Source organism: Arachis ipaensis, chromosome B4 (assembly GCF_059453495.1).
Source record: "Arachis ipaensis isolate K30076 ecotype BB chromosome B4, ASM5945349v1, whole genome shotgun sequence".
Taxonomy (NCBI): Eukaryota; Viridiplantae; Streptophyta; class Magnoliopsida; order Fabales; family Fabaceae; genus Arachis; species Arachis ipaensis.
The window spans coordinates 82,473,267-82,480,379 of record NC_142439.1 but is presented as its reverse complement, the minus strand read 5'-3'; the positions used below and the strand labels follow the sequence as shown (position 1 = coordinate 82,480,379).

The 7,113-nt window shown below is 36.4% G+C and overlaps 1 non-coding gene across 1 annotated transcript; it reads left to right on the top strand.

The window, feature by feature from the left end:
- The first annotated feature begins 368 nt into the window (after window positions 1–368).
- Window positions 369–472, top strand: LOC148568141 (small nucleolar RNA R71). Its single transcript, XR_015882893.1, has one exon. It is a non-coding gene; the product is annotated as a small nucleolar RNA R71 (small nucleolar RNA).
- Window positions 473–7,113: the final 6,641 nt, after the last annotated feature.

The following is a 7,113-nucleotide window of genomic DNA, read 5'->3' as shown; positions in this document are numbered from 1 at the left end:
CAATGTAGTTGGCTTGCTCCTGACTCCCCTCTGCTTCTTCATTCACTCCTTCTTGGATTGTTGATGAAGATGAGATTGCTGCTACTTGGTTCCTCTCCATCTTCTTGGTGAGGTCAGCCAGCTGCTGGGTAATGAGCTTGTTTTGGGCCAACAGAGCATCTACATTGTTTAGCTCCATCACTCCTCTTGTGTTCCCTCTTTCGGAAGTATAGAAGTAGTCGTTTTCTGCTACTGTTTCAATAACATCTATGGCTTCCTCAATGGTCTTCTTCTTGTTCAAGGATCCTCCAGATGAATGGTCTATTGCCTTCTTTGACTCATAAGAGAGCCCTTCATAGAAAATGTGCAGCTGGACCCATTTGTTGAACATGTCAGGTGGACACCTCCTTGTTAAGTCTTTGAACCTCTCCCATGCTTCATACAGAGTCTCATCATCTTGTTGCCTGAAGGCTTGAACCTCAGCTCTCAGCCTATTGATTCGTTGAGGAGGGTAGAATCTTGCTAAGAATTTGTTCACCACATCCTCCCAAGTTGTCAAGCTCTCCCTTGGGAAGGATTCCAGCCACTTGGCTGCCTTGTCTCTGAGTGAGAAGGGAAATAAGAACAGTCTATAGGTGTCAGGATGAACACCATTAGATTTCACTGTGTCACATATTCTCAGGAAGGTGGTCAAATGTTGATTGGGGTCTTCTTGAACACCTCCTCCAAACGAACAGTTGTTCTGAACAAGGATGATGAGCTGTGGTTTTAGTTCAAAGTTGTTGGCATGGATTGTTGCCTTTTGGATGCTACTTCCACAATTGCCTGGGTTTGGATTAATGTAAGAGCCCAAAACTCTTCTATCCTCCCCAGCATGATTTGCTCCACCTCCTCTGCCATGGTTGTGAGTCTCTTCTTCATGATGATTTTCCATGTTTTCTTCCATGTTTGGTTCAAAGTATTCCTCAAACTGTTCCTCCTCTTCTTCAGCACCAACTACTCGTTTTTCTTTTGCCTCCCTCCTTAGTCTAAGGAAGGTTCTCTCCGGTTTAGAATCAAAGGAAGTTGAAGCCCCGCTTCTTCTCCCTGTCATACAACCAACAAGTACAAGCAGAGAAAATAGGTGCACACAGTATTTGTGTCAGAATTGTTGTTAGTTGTGGGTGATGCAATATATCAAACAGTTAGTGGGTTAGCAAACAGAATTGAAAATAACAAAGAAAAAAAACAAAAGAGTAGAGGGAGAAGGGAAGAAGTATAACCAAAACAAAAAGTAAATCACTCAAACAGAAAATGAAATTCACAAAATAAAATGCTCAATCTAGTGATCTTCCAATCTAATCATTGTTGATGCACAATCAATCCCCGGCAACGGCGCCATAAACTTGATGCACGAAAAACTTGTCTCGCAACAAATCTCCCTTCGGCAAGTGTACCGAAGTTGTCGTCAAGTAAAAACTCACAATAGAGTGAGGTCGAATCCCACAGGGATTGATTGATCAAGCAACTTTAATTAGAAGAATGTTCTAGTTGAGCGAATCCAGGATTTGGGTTGAGAGTTACAGAAAATAAAATGGCGGGAATGTAAATAACAGAAAAGTAAATGCTAGAATTAAAGGACTAGAAGTAAATGACTGAAAATAAATTGCAGAATTGTAAATGGGAATGGGGGATTTGCTCATAAAAGTAAATGGCAGAAATTAAAGAGAATGGGTAAGATCAGAGATGGGGAGTTCATTGGGCTTAGGAGATGTTGCAATTCTCCGGATCAAGTTCGTTTTTATCTCTTCCTCAATCAATGCACTCATTGATCTCCTTGGCAATCTTAAATGATTGAATTACAATTTCTTGCAATTCAATTTCTCAAATCTTGATCAATAGCCAATTCCTTGGTCAATTGCTCATGAGAAAAGATGAAGTATGGTCACTGATTATACCACATGCATTTCCCAAATCAAGTATTGAGAGGGTTATAGTCACATACCCATCCAAACCCAATTTTGTCCAGTATGAGAAAGCATTTCTAGCTTGATCTCTTCATTCCTCTTTCATGGTTCAAAAGAGATCCAAGTTTGAATAGCTTCTCTTCCAAGATAACTACTCAATTGGATAAAGATCGAAAGCTTTCAAGTAAAATCAAGAGGAAAGATAGAAGAAGAATAATGAAAATTAGTATTGATCCATCAAATTACAACAGAGCTCCTTAACCCAATGAAAGGGGTTTAGTTGTTCATAGCTCTTGAAAATGAAAACAAAGATGGAGAATACATCATAAAACTAGAATTTGCAAAGAAAGTAAAATACAGAGAGTAGTTCTCTTTTTCCTAGCCTCCAGAGCTTCTTTACAATTCAAAGCTACTCCTATATATACTACTCTTCTCAGCTTCTAATTTACTCTTCAAGTCTTGGGCCTTTGGATCTTGAGTTTGAAGCAGTTCTTTTCTTCATTTGGGCTTGGCTTTACTTGCAGAGAGAAAGTGCTAAGTGGGCAGAGACTTTAACTCAGGACGTTAGGGGTGTTAATATTTAGTGAGAATATAAGTTCGAGAACGTTAGTGACACTTAACATTGTCACTAACGTTCCAATGCACCCCTTTGCCTTACGTTAAAACCCACGTTAACTAGGTTAACGTGGCTTTTAACGTTGCCTTGTTAATCCTTCGAGAACGCTAGTGACACTCAACATTGTCAATAACGTTCCAGTGTGCCCCTTCTTGTTTCACGTTAAAGCCCACGTTAACTAGGTTAACGTGGCTTCTAACGTGGTCCTTGCCAACCTTCGAGAACGTTAGTGACACTCAACATTGTCACTAACGTTCCAATGTGCCCCTAGGTCTCACGTTAGAGTCCACGTTAACTAGGTTAACGTGGCCTCTAACGTAGCCATCTTTAGCCATCCCAACGTTAGTGACAATGTTGAGTGTCACTAACGTTGGCTCATCCTTCATTCCTCATCGTTAGCTTCTACGTTTCCACGTTAACTAAGTTAACGTGGAGGTTAACGTGACTCTTGGGGTTTGTGTGGTTGCTTCAACGTTAGTGACAATGTTGAGTGTCACTAACGTTGTCGACAACTCTTCATCCTTTACGTTAGTTCCACGTTAACCAAGTTAACGTGGGAGTTAACGTGGTACTTTGCACCATAGGCCAACGTTAGTGACAATGTTGAGTGTCACTAACGTTGGCTTCTCTTCCCCCCTTAACGTTAGAGGCCACGTTAACTAGGTTAACGTGGCTTCTAACGTGGCCACTTATGAGTAATTGCCAACGTTAGTGACAATGTTAAGTGTCATTAACGTTGGCTCATCTTCTCTTCTCCACGTTAGAGTTCACGTTAACTTAGTTAACGTGACTCTCTAACGTGGCCATTGATGGCTTTTTTGAGAATGTTATTGGCAATCACTTTTCTCATTAATCTTGCAAGTTACCTCCCCTTTTCTTGCTTCCTTTTTGGTCCTGAAATCAAGCAATAAAGTGCATCAAAGCTCTAGTCCAAGTCATGAGTAATGCAACATAATATTTGTCACTAAACTTATGCAAAATCCTCATGAAATTATGTAAAATGCACAATGTATGCTTGAATCAAGGCATAAGTGAATATTTACCCAAAACTAGCTTATTTCCTAAAGAAATGTATGAAACTATCCTAAAAACAGTAAAGAAAAGGTCAGTGAAACTAGCCAAGATGCCCTGGCATCAATAATCAAGCAGGGATATGTATGAATGACAAGATATGATGGGAAAATATCCAGAACACATTCCAAGAAAGAGATCAAGAACTAGAAAATCCAATACAATTGATAAGGAAAGAGAGAACGGTAAGCACAAACAAAGATTATACATCAAAACGAAATTAATCTCTAGAATTTAGTTTCTAACGTCCCCAAAACCTCGTAATCGCATTAACCTGCCACTTCTATTTCGTCTATGATAACCCATTAGTGTTCCATATACATAAATCATTAGTATTAAGTTGGCCAAACTTGATACTATGAGGTATGCAATGGTAAACTAATAGCACTAATCATTAGACAGTCATGCATATAAAACACAAACTCTTGTCATCAGAACAAGATATAAAGTATGACAGACACTCAGAGTATACAATGAAGCATAGTTAGTCAACTCCCAAGGCTCTACAGGAAGGACTACTCTGATACCATATTGTAACATCCCTTCCAGCAAAATACCTTGCTTAAGTCAAGGTATTTCTACTAGAAAGAACGTTACATGACCTTTTCTAATATTAACTACTTAATTACTGAGCCTTTGTATCGATTTCGCGTTTCAGTTTTAAGAAAATGCTAGAAAATTTTGTTTTTATTCGTTAAAGACATGTATCAAGGATAAACATTGCAAATAATAATAACAATCACATAAGTATTATTAATAGTAATTCTTATACATAAGAAGTCATATAAACCCAAATACAACACCTACCCCTCTGTTAAAATAAAACCTCAAAGGACGAGCGAGGGGACTCTATGGAAGCAATTAAAACCATAAAGAAAGCCTACTAATCGCTTGCAGCTTCATATTGTATCTTCAAACCTGTGTCACTGAAAGGGTGGAAAATTTGGGGGTGAGAACCAAACCATATGTTCTCAGTAGAGGTCGAGAATGCCGTGAAAGTAAAGAATAAAGCGCAAATAGTTAATTTCATTCAGAGACATCTAAAAGAAAATTAACCTTCTTTAAAAGAATTAGTTAATTATTCAAAATCCTAGACCCATATTTTCTTTATAAAACTCTTAAAAGTTTCCTAGACTGTATGAATGACCAACCTGTTCCAAGCATAGGTTCATTAAGTCTATGTTGAACCAGTTTGATTTTTCATACTTCACTAGACCATAACATAAAAGAAGTTACCTACGCGGTATAAATGATCATCCTGCTCCAAGCATAGGTTCATTAAGTCTATGCTGAACCAGTCAGATACTTTATACAGAACTAGACCTCAAACATACCAGTCACAGCCTCAGGCCCAAACAACTCAATCAACATCCAATCACCACAATCCAAACAATCAGTTACAAACACAGGTAATGAGGTTCAAACACAATCAAGAGCAATTACATCAAGTATAGCAATTAGCAATTAAACAGAATTATTCACTTAGACAAACCAATTACAATATACACACCCAAACAATGTCACATAGATGCATATGATGAATGTCTAGTCCTAGTGCAGGCCATGAGCTCATGTGTCGGTTAGCACCTGCATTCCCGACATTTATCCAGTCACGAGTTCACGATTTTCCGAATACGATTTTTCATTCAAATAAATGCGTATATAATTATTAGCAGCTCTATTGAGACAGGCTCTGCTTTCAACTCGCAGGAAATATACTCTTGGGAATGAAAAATTGCTGTAGGTATCCTAGTTTCCCTACAGAAGCTCTTGGGTTGGTTTAAGCAACAGATAAATAAATATTATCTCTTGGGTTGCATTAAGCAACAAATAAGCAAACAATATCTCTTGGGTTGCTTCAAGCAACAAACAAATAAACAAATATCTCTTGGGTTGCCTCAAGCAACAAATAATCATACAATAAGTACTTTACTCTTTCATTTTTCTTTCATAATTGCAAATACGCAAGTGGGACAAGACCAACGCCCTTGCCAACAATCTCGTATACCAAATAATCTTTTCTTAAAAGAATCATTGAAGTTATTATCATTAAATAAGCCTTAAATATTGATTTTGATTAAGTCCTTATACTTTTATAAAAATTTGGACATAATCTCCTTTAAAAAATAGGACTTAGCCATCCTTACGGGTCCCAACCAAACAATTTACCAAACTCTTTTCAACCCCTCCAATATCAAATCAATTTAGAATCAAACAAATTCCAATATTGAATCAGCCCTATGATGCTAAGGTTCATCTTTAATTTTATGAACTCATAACTCTCACTCAGACATTCTCAATACTCTATCTTCTTTTGTTTTTAATATAGCAAATAAACTCAGAATTGTGCAAACTTTATGTCCAGGTGTTCATCTTGAAATAAGCTTTCTAAAATACCAAAGATCATAATTTTCTGGTTTCTCTAGATTTAGAAATAAAGGAAAAACCGTGATTGCTCTGCAGTGCGTAAAACCAGAAAAACAGCAGCAGCATGAGATATTCAAAATTCAATATAAAATCCAAGTTAAATCCAATGACTTTAAAAATTAAAATAGTTCAACTTCACTCATCCAGGTTTCTTTCTCAATTGATTCTGAGTTAATACCATTTTTAATGAAGAAGTTACATAACCTGGAAGTTAAGTAAAAATAAGTCAAAATCTGTTTTAGAAACAAACAAGCTTGGTAATTTCCAATTTAAATAACTCTTATTACAAAACTCCAATTAAGCTAAATTTTGGTTTGGAAACTTCTAACTCATCCAGAAACAAGTATATCTTGGTTGCAACCCAATTTCTATTTAATTATAAGAGTTACAAGCATTGGAAGTTGATGCATAGCTTGCTGAAATCTGCTTCTTTTCAGCTTTGACCACCAATATTCAAAAATTCACAACTCCCAATCCTTTAACTCCTAAAATTCTGAAGTTTTAAAGCAATAAACCAAATTAATCAAATCTTATAACAAAATTGGTTTCGCTTCAAAACTCAGCTCGTAGAAGTTGCAGCAAGATACACAAGTTGCTGCCCTGTTTGACCTTTTCTGCTGCAGGACAGATTTAATAACCTAACTTTAAAAATTTTCCATAAATTATATGGTTAACAAAATGGTCTCAAATTTTTCAGTTTAGTTCCTTATATTCCTAAGTTTAACCCAGACTTAGTTTTATGCAATTCTGATCATTAAATAATTAGTTATAGCTTTTCAAAGTTTTGACTTCGTTTAAAATTATGCAGAAAATCAGATTTTAGAGTTCAACTTTGAAAAGTCATAACTAATTCTCTAATTGATAGGAAACCTTCAAAATTGAATTTTAATAACTATACTTGTTTTAGTTCGATTATCTTTTAATCTCATAATTTTCCAATCTCTATTAAGATGCTGGTTCACTTTCAAAGTTGCCATTTAATTTCAAAACTCAAATTTTTCAGCAAGCAATTCAACATCTCAAATTCAATCCTTTAAACATTCTCTAAACCCAATCTCAATCAATCATCAACTA